Below are 9475 nucleotides of genomic sequence, written 5' to 3'. Positions count from 1 at the left end.
TCTAATTTTGTCAAATGTTCAAAAATTCACTAATATTTTGTTAAAATATCGAAGTATACATATAATGCTGTGAATTTTATAAACCAAAATGTCCTGTACCAAGTCAGAAAAATGGCCATTGTTATATTATAGTTCGTTTCTGTGTGTGTTACATTTTAATGTTGTGTTTCTGTTGTGTCGTAGTTCTCCTCTTATATTTTATGTGTTTTCCTCAGTTTTAGTTTGTAACCCGGATTTGTTTTTTTTTTCTCAATCGATTTATGAATTTCGAACAGCGATATACTACTGTTGCCTTTAGTTAAATAGATTCAGGGGAAATTGACCCTACCTCTTTACAAAAATGTCAACCGTTAAATTTCAGACAAATATTACACTGATAATCTTGGGCGATACATGACGATTTCTCTGCTAGATATTTTTGAATTTGTGTTTTTCAATTCATATTTGAATCGTGATTGAGTGTAATTAACATTTCTGCTCAAGGGGGTCAATTGAATATGTAAAGAAATGGAAGTTGTTGTTTCATGCTTAAGGCACAACTGTGAACATGAGATGAAGATCAGCAATAAAAGCACTGTTTCTTTGCTTTTGAGAGGTTTTAGTATACAAGATGTGCTCGTCACAATTTTGTGTGATAAATTGATACAACAACCCTGTCTTTATTATTCTAATAAGATTGTGCTTCTACCGTTCTGTTGTCAAAAGTTCCCCCATATTTGAGATTTATGCTCAAGTATCTTTAAAGTAATGGTGTATGTATTCTTGATATAAGTTCACTTAATATGTCTGGTTGACTGGAATTTGTATGAAGTCAATCCGTGTTATTTTTCATATTCTTTCCTCTCAAATCATATAACAAATATTCAGACATGTCCCGTTTATGCCTAAATATTTGAGTTGATTAGGTATTGTACAGAAAAAACGTCGAGCATTTTTTTTTTACAGTATTTGTTAGATTTTTTTACCAGAAATAATTTATATTTTGCTGATATCGCCCTGCACCAATATAAAAATAAGGAGATGTGGTCTTATTGCCAATGATACAACTATCCACCAAAGTTCCAAAGAAGTGGATGTAATGTAGCACTCCACAGTTAGGTTTGTAGTTTCACATTTTGGCCCCTGTGAACTTTTCAAATATGACAACTAGTGTGCAATAAAATTCATTTTTGGATAGCTGAAATTAATATCGCCTTCATAGAAGGTTTATAGGAACATCAAGATTGTGTGATATATGTATTATTGGCTGTTTTCTGTATGACAGTCCGTATTTTCATATCCATACCAGACATCGATCCGGTAATTAATAATGTTTTTTCCAAACTTTTTGTCGCACGAACTTTGTGATTTGATTTTACAAAAAAATGAGGCGAAAGACACCCAATTTTTATTTGATCATTTGGTAGAATAATGTCAACAGTTTCAGAAACGGTTTCACTCAAAGGCATTACAATTCTAGTTTAAAACCAAGTTTTGGGGGAATATGTGACATTTTCATGCCCCTTTTTTGCAATATTTTATGGTAAATAAATGCAGAATGTTGCCATGGATACACAAAAAAGGAATTATTTCTTCACAATTTTAACTTTTGAAAACTTTTGAAATCAAATCTATGGAAGATTTATGACACAAACAGTTGGCTTAATGTATTAGAACATGTAGCAAGCCATGAATAGAAGATGATTAAACATTTTGTGGTTCAATTTTTAATTTTATTTTCTAATTTTGGCACATCAGAATGTACAGAAATGCACTTTTTAAGATGAATTCTACCATAAATCTATTGACTGTTAGATTCTTACTTTTGTTCTGAAGGGAAAAAATCTTCTAGGATGACAATACATGTTAATTTAATTGTTTACTGTCCTTAGCAACCAAATATAAACATTTTGACACTAAAACATGGTTCGGTCTTAAATTTGTACTCCATTAGATTCATCCTTGTAACCAAAGATTGCGCTTTATACATTCAGGATATATCGCTTGACAATTTTGAATGCGAATAAGTCAAAGAAACATTTTTAGCAGGATTTGATTTTATAATTTGGTATGAATTAAATCTAAAGTTGCCACTACTGTTAAAACTTATACCCTATTTGAGAGTTTCTAAACCAAGGTTTGGTATGTACATCAAAATTGACCTATAAGTGCTTTCAAATACCTAAATATTGTACAATTTTTCCTCTTTAGTGGTACTTTTATGATTTTAAACAGATAAAGGAAAAAGTTTTAGAAATTTAACCAAAAAATTAGACAGACTGAAGATTTACACTTTGATCAAGAATTTTTTTTTAAATCCTTTTTTGTCGCTTTCAATGTCAACTGCTAACCTTCATAAAATCTTTATTACTGAACCAATTTTAAAGAATAAGGAACCCTTTTAATCGTTACAGCTACCAGAACATAGACAAATGTATTAAAAGCTGAAGCAGGGGGAAAAATCGTATTAAGGTAGCACTCCACAGTAAGGTGTGTAGTTCCGCATTTTGGCCCCTGTGGATTTTTCAAATATGAGAACTAGTGTGCAATAAAATTCATTTATGGATAGCTGAAGATTAATATAGCCTTCATAGTGGGTTTATAGTAACATCAAGATTGTGTAATGTATGTATTATGTCCTCTTTTCTGTATGAAAGTCCGTATTTTCATATCCATACCAGACATCAATCCGGCAATTATTGTAATGTTCTTTTCCAACTTTTTGTCGCACTAACTTTGTGATCAAATTTTACGAAAAAATGAGGCAAAAGACACCCAATTTTTATTTGATCATTTGGTAGAATAATGTCAACAGTTTCAGAAACAGTATCACTCAAAGGCATTGAAATTCTAGTTGAAACAAAATTTAAGGGGAATATGTGACATTTTCATGCCCCTTTTTGCAATATTTTATGGTAAATAAATGCAGAATGTTGCAATGGATACACAAAAAAGGAATTATTTCACCATTTTAACTTTTGAAAATCTAATCTATGGAATATACTGATTACATACATATGCACATGTATGACACAAACAGTTGGCTTAATGTATTAGAAAGCCAGGAATAGAAGATGATTAAACACTTTGTGGTTAAATTTTAATTTTATTTTCTAACTGTGGAGTGCTACCTAAGCAATTATAGGCAACCGTACGGCCTTCCCATGTTCAGATGCAACGATTTTTGCTCAAACCGGTGCTAGGAGCTACTTAAACTTGAAGTAATGTGAGAGTTTTTGCTCCTTGTTGAAAGCCTTACTGTTAATTTCAGATAAAAGACATCACTTAAAGCGCTGTTCCTTTGCGTTTGTTTTGTTTTATGTACGCGATGTGATGTAAGGTAATGAAAAAGTATAATATATCTTTTCGTTTTCATTGAACGTTAAGCTTAAAATATGCTTGCAATGATGTTGTGGCTAATGTGTGCATGTAACCCAAGGGGGCTTAAGATTGATCAAATGCTTAATGGGTCCAGTTGAATATACTCAAGCTCAGTGTATTCCAGCTTGGTAAGAAGTTTCCAAACCTCTAATTTAGTTCATAGAATTTTACCAATTCCAAGTTACTATTCGATGATAAGTCAATAACAAGGGAAGGAAGACGGTAAATTCAGACGACACATAGAAAATGATCTTGCCCGTATGTTATGGTTGTTGTTCACTTTATAGAAAAAAGATTTTTAACAGAAGCAGGTAGGAAGATACCAATTTGGAATAAAGCATAAACAGAACGGAAAAACATGAAGGAAAAGGCACATTAAAACCAAAATCAAATAGTCTGAAACAATAGATTAAACAATAAAAAACCTCGTACTTTTAACCCTAAAACTTGTAAACAAGTACCTGGATTTAGACACGTATTATTGACGGATAAGAACAAACTTGTAAATCAAAGCCCTCCTATTCCGCCAAAGACCTCTATGAAATCAATGACAAAATTCATTATCATTATCTCTGTGTATATGTGATAAAATAAATTGCCAAACTGAGAAGGTTCGTCTTAAAATAATAAATTGTATCAATGCAATGATTCTTATATCATGCAAGTTTCTGATTTGATAAGTTGCAAATGAAATGATGAAATAGGTAGCATATCTGTAGATATTTAACTATTCAATTTATTTCATTCTCATTGAATATTTGTGTTTTTATTATTTTATTTGTTCTGTTTGCTAAATATTGTATATTCCTTGTATATATTATTGCTGTTCTTGCAACTCAGGGTGCGTGAGTTAGTAAATAAAGTTATCGTTATCGTTCAATGTTTGTATTCAAAATATTGAACCTTCATGGGAAGTGAGTAATTTTATAACACGGAATGGTGTGTTAACACAAAGTACTTTAGCGTACATAGTATCATAACGTTATCTTTTGATGAAAGGTCCGACATATTTAATGATGTAATGGGAATCGTTTTCTCGTTTGCATTGTTTCATATTTTTAGTCATGCCGGTTGCTTTTTTTGTTTAATATACGAAATGGGTTCTTGCATTGCCGTATACTGTCTTATGCTTGCTCACAATCACGACCTTTAGTCTATGAAATTGTGTGAAAGATGTAGGTTAATTGGTATGATGTGACTTTCAAGTTCGTATTTGAGGCAATCTAAATAAATGGCAAAATATCAAATCAACATTGCAATGAAAGTTAGTGCCTTTTATATTGTGAAAACTTCCTAGCATTCAAACTGTAGGAGTAGTTATCCGGAAACGCTATATATACATGATATATGCACCTCTTATGCAAGTTAATACTCCAAAAAATGACAAAGTTCAACTATCTCCCAAAAGAGCAAATATTAATAAAAATCAAAACCCTGACCACATGCACACCTTCAATATATGTACAAACAGCCAGCAAAGTGAAAACTGAAGGAGGAGTTATCTGGAATAACTATATACCATAATAGGACCATCTTCGCTAGCCAAGGATTACAATCCACTCCCCTCCTCTCCACCCTTGGCAGATTGAGCCAACATTTGTGATAACAATGTTACGTCGTCTATCGGTAAAAACCGTTGATTAAAGTCACGCCCATTCCGAATAAATTATTCTTGACCAATGGTAGCACTTGAACCCTCTTCAGTGTGGAGGTGAAAACACGGTTGCGCATAGAGTCTACAAACTTGGTGAAGCAGGAAACGAAAATATACCCTGACATTCCAACATTTGTGCATGAAACATACACAGGAACTTCTAATAGTTGAATAAAAACATTTAAGTTGTCACAAAATATCGTCGTTTCTTTAGGGATGTAAAGACTAGTTGCACAATTAGTTTACTTACATTTTCTACATTTAAACATGATCATGTAATAGGTGCTTTTTGATTAGATGCAGCCATATACGACTGCAACCAACGAAAATCATTACCTTGTGTCTCCGAAATTCTATCTCAATCCGCCAAGGGTGGAGAGGAGGGGAGTGGATTGTAATCCTTTGCTAGCGAAGATGTAATAGGACGGACGGATGGACGGACGGACGAACGGACAGGGGTAAAACAATATGCCAGCCAACTTTGAGTTGCAGGGGCATAAAAAATAAAATGTGACTGCATTAAAGACTGTCAACTCGCCCCACTTATGACAAAAAGAATTAAACCTTAAAAATGCATCTTGGTTTTTATGCCCGCGCCGTAGCGGAGGGGGCATTAAGTTTTATCCGTGTCCATCTGTACGTACGTACGTCCCAAAATTGGTTTCCGTTCTGTAACTTAAGTTTGCCTAAACCAAATGTTATGAAACTTATACACAATGCTTATTACCACCACAAAACACAGATCAAGTTTGAATTTTGGTGGCGTCACTTTTACCGTTCTAGAGTTATGCCCTTTTACAAATGTAAAAATTGCTGAATTTTTCGTTTCCGTTCTCTAACTTAAGTTTGCCTCAACTAAATGTTATGAAACTTATAAAAAATGCTTAATACCACAAAACTCAAATCATGTATAAATTTGGGTATCGTCACTTTTACAGTTCTTGAGTTATGTCTCTTTATAATGTTATATGCAAGCGGGGGTATCATCTTTGTCCCATGGACACATTCCCCATTTATTTTACTTCTTTTCTTTTGGTTGAAACAAAGCAGAAAGAAGTTAGTATCAGAATTTCAGTGACGTACGATGTTCTTGACCATCTTATTTGTTTATGACTTTTGTTTTCAGGTAAATATAAAACACTGTTTTACAAGATAAGTCAAGAATCATTGGTATTCACATAATTTTATCCTTTTTCAGAAGTGGGCGAGTTGGCAGGACTTAATTCAACGGGATTATTATATACACCTTTTTCATAAGTGGGGTGATCGAGTTGGTAGAAAGTGGGGCGAGTTGGTGGAGAAGTGGGGCGATTTGGCAGTGGGGCAAGTTGTCTTGCTTCCGTTCACAAGACATTAATTATTTTGGACCTTTTGTAATAAAAATATAACTGCATGTACCAATACATGTATCATTTATATATCTATGATATATTATTTCTCTGAGTTCATTAAAATACTTCTTTTAAATAGAATATATCTATCATTCATGCATGTACACAATCATTCAGACTTATTTAAAAAAAAAAACAATTTCTCTCTGATTCAAACTATAGGAAAACATGTAAGTAAATTAATTTCTATGTACATGATGTAAGAAAACCGTTGGAAATAAAAAAAATACTGACCATTAATGGAAGTTAAAATAAATAAAAGCTAGCTCCTGGTACAAGGATTTTTAGTGTAGCAGAGGACTTAGACAACAAAAGGTTACATAAACAGTTTTTCCTGACATTTGTTGTTTCTCCAAAGATGATAATGTAAAACCGGGTGTTGAAAACAAACACTTGGCAGCACTTTGCTACTTCAAACTAAATGAAAAAATAAACAACTGATTTAAGAATAGTGTAATTAAAATCATCTTAGTACAATTTAATGTCCTGAATTTAACCATAAGGAAAAATATTAAATACAGTGTGTAATGAAAATATTTACAATCAGACCTTACATAAATAAGGTCGTTAGTTTTCTCGTTTGAATTGTTTTACATTGTCATTTCGGGGCCTTTTATAGCTGACTATGCGGTATGGGCTTTGCTCATTGTTGAAGGCCGTACCGTGACCTATAGTTGTTAATTTCTGTGTCATTTTGGTCTCTTGTGGAGAGTTGTCTCATTGGCAATCATACCACATCTTCTTTTTTTATACTTATAAATGTTTCATCTCTAATAATGATATTGCATACCATTTTTTACTTTGAAACAAATTGTAATCTAAAAAAAAATTGGTTAATTCATATGTTTCAGAGTTAAGTGTGACGTCCAATTTTGCTGAACAAGTATACATAATATTTTGATAGGCCAGCAAATGCCCACCTCCGGGTGCGGGATTTTCTCTCTGTGTTGGTCTAATGCTGTATTCTGCTCTTTGGATGGGTTGTTGTCTCTTTCGCACATTCCCCTTTCCATTCTCACTTTTTATAAAGAATTTTTAAAAGTAATGTAATTGTATTATGAATTTGATGAGAAATCAAGTACAAAAAATTTTTTTGCGATATACCGGTATATCTTGAACACCTACAAATGGACATAAATAGTGGTCCCTTACAATATTTCCATTTATTATAGGATTAAGGTGTCAGACCACCAATTAAAAATCCCTATCTGTTCAACCAAATTTTGCAATTTTCACAGCTTTTTAAATATTTTACCATAAGTGTAACTTCATAGAAACCAGGTATATCCTAAATTGTACATGTATTACCTTTCTACATGCCAATTTTCAACCCATGTTTAAATCTTCTAAGAAAGAATTGCCTTTGGGAAAATAACTACTCCAAAAATAACACCTGGTTTTCATGAAATCTTAAATAAGTATACTATGTAGCGCATTAATCCTGATTTTTTAAAGCAAACTCTTCTAAAGACAAGTGAATTTTGGCTCAAAATGGTCTAAATATATTTTTCTTTCAATAAAAGTTTCATTTCTGCAAATTTCTTTGTTAGTTTTTAAAGTAAACAGTGACATCAAAAACACTATTTTGTGTCAGAATAGGGCTACTTTTACATACATTCTAAATTGGAGGGAGTAATTGGTGGTTTGACACCTAAAACGCCTTTGTAAAGGAATTTATTGGTGTATAAACTCAACCAATTCACTCACAAACAAATAAAAGACAGAAGGCCTTTTTTTATATGTTTGTGAGTGACTTGGTACAGTTTATACAGCAATAAATTCCTTTGTCTTTAATGTATTGCCTTTTCACAATTTCACATAATTATGTATTACATATGTACCTTAAAATATCTTAAGATCTAATCAAGGAAATACAAACTGTTTGATTTTGTTGTTATTTTTGAAGGGATGGAAAGAAAAGATGTACAAATGATGACAGTCGCCTGTCAATATAATACTACTAAAAATATTTTTTCACTGTAATTATGAAATCTTCAGGCGACTGTGAAATGATTAATGCAACTTGTAACCTATAACCTATAGTCTATACTAACCTGTGCCAATTGGAAGTACAATGCCTGTTGCTAGAAAAATATGTTGGACCTGTTGCTATATCAAACGACGTCCGTGTTTTCTGAAATTGATGTGCACTGCTAAGCATGATGGTAGCATACACTTGACTGACCGCTGTCTATTGTATTCACGATTGTTAAGTTCCAGTAAATGATTTTCACAAATTACAGTGTTTGGTCTCTTGTGGAGAGTTGTCTCATTGGCAATCATACCACATCTTCTTTTTTTATACTTATAAATGTTTCATCTCTAATAATGATATTGCATACCATTTTTTACTTTGAAACAAATTGTAATCTAAAAAAAAATTGGTTAATTCATATGTTTCAGAGTTAAGTGTGACGTCCAATTTTGCTGAACAAGTATACATAATATTTTGATAGGCCAGCAAATGCCCACCTCCGGGTGCGGGATTTTCTCTCTGTGTTGGTCTAATGCTGTATTCTGCTCTTTGGATGGGTTGTTGCCTCTTTCGCACATTCCCCTTTCCATTCTCACTTTTTATAAAGAATTTTTAAAAGTAATGTAATTGTATTATGAATTTGATGAGAAATCAAGTACAAAAAATGTTTTTTGCGATATACCGGTATATCTTGAACACCTACAAATGGACATAAATAGTGGTCCCTTATAATATTTCCATTTATTATAGGATTGAGGTGTCGGACCACCAATTAAAAATCCCTATCTGTTCAACCAAATTTTGCAATTTTCACAGCTTTCTAACTATTTTACCATAAGTGTAACTTCATAGAAACCAGTTATATCCTAAATTGTACATGTATTACCTTTCAACATGCCAATTTTCAACCCATGTTTAAATCTTCTAAGAAAGAATTGCCTTTGGGAAAATAACTACTCCAAAAATAACACCTGTTTTTCTGGAAATCTTAAATTAGTATACTATGTAGCGCATAAATCCTGAATTTTTAAAGCAAACTCTTCTAAAGACAAGTGAATTTTGGTTCAAAATGGTCTAAATATATTTTTCTTTCAA

Source organism: Mytilus californianus, unplaced genomic scaffold (genome assembly GCF_021869535.1).
Source record: "Mytilus californianus isolate M0D057914Y unplaced genomic scaffold, xbMytCali1.0.p SCAF_10, whole genome shotgun sequence".
In the NCBI taxonomy this organism is placed as follows: Eukaryota; Metazoa; Mollusca; class Bivalvia; order Mytilida; family Mytilidae; genus Mytilus; species Mytilus californianus.
This window is presented reverse-complemented; position numbering follows the sequence as displayed.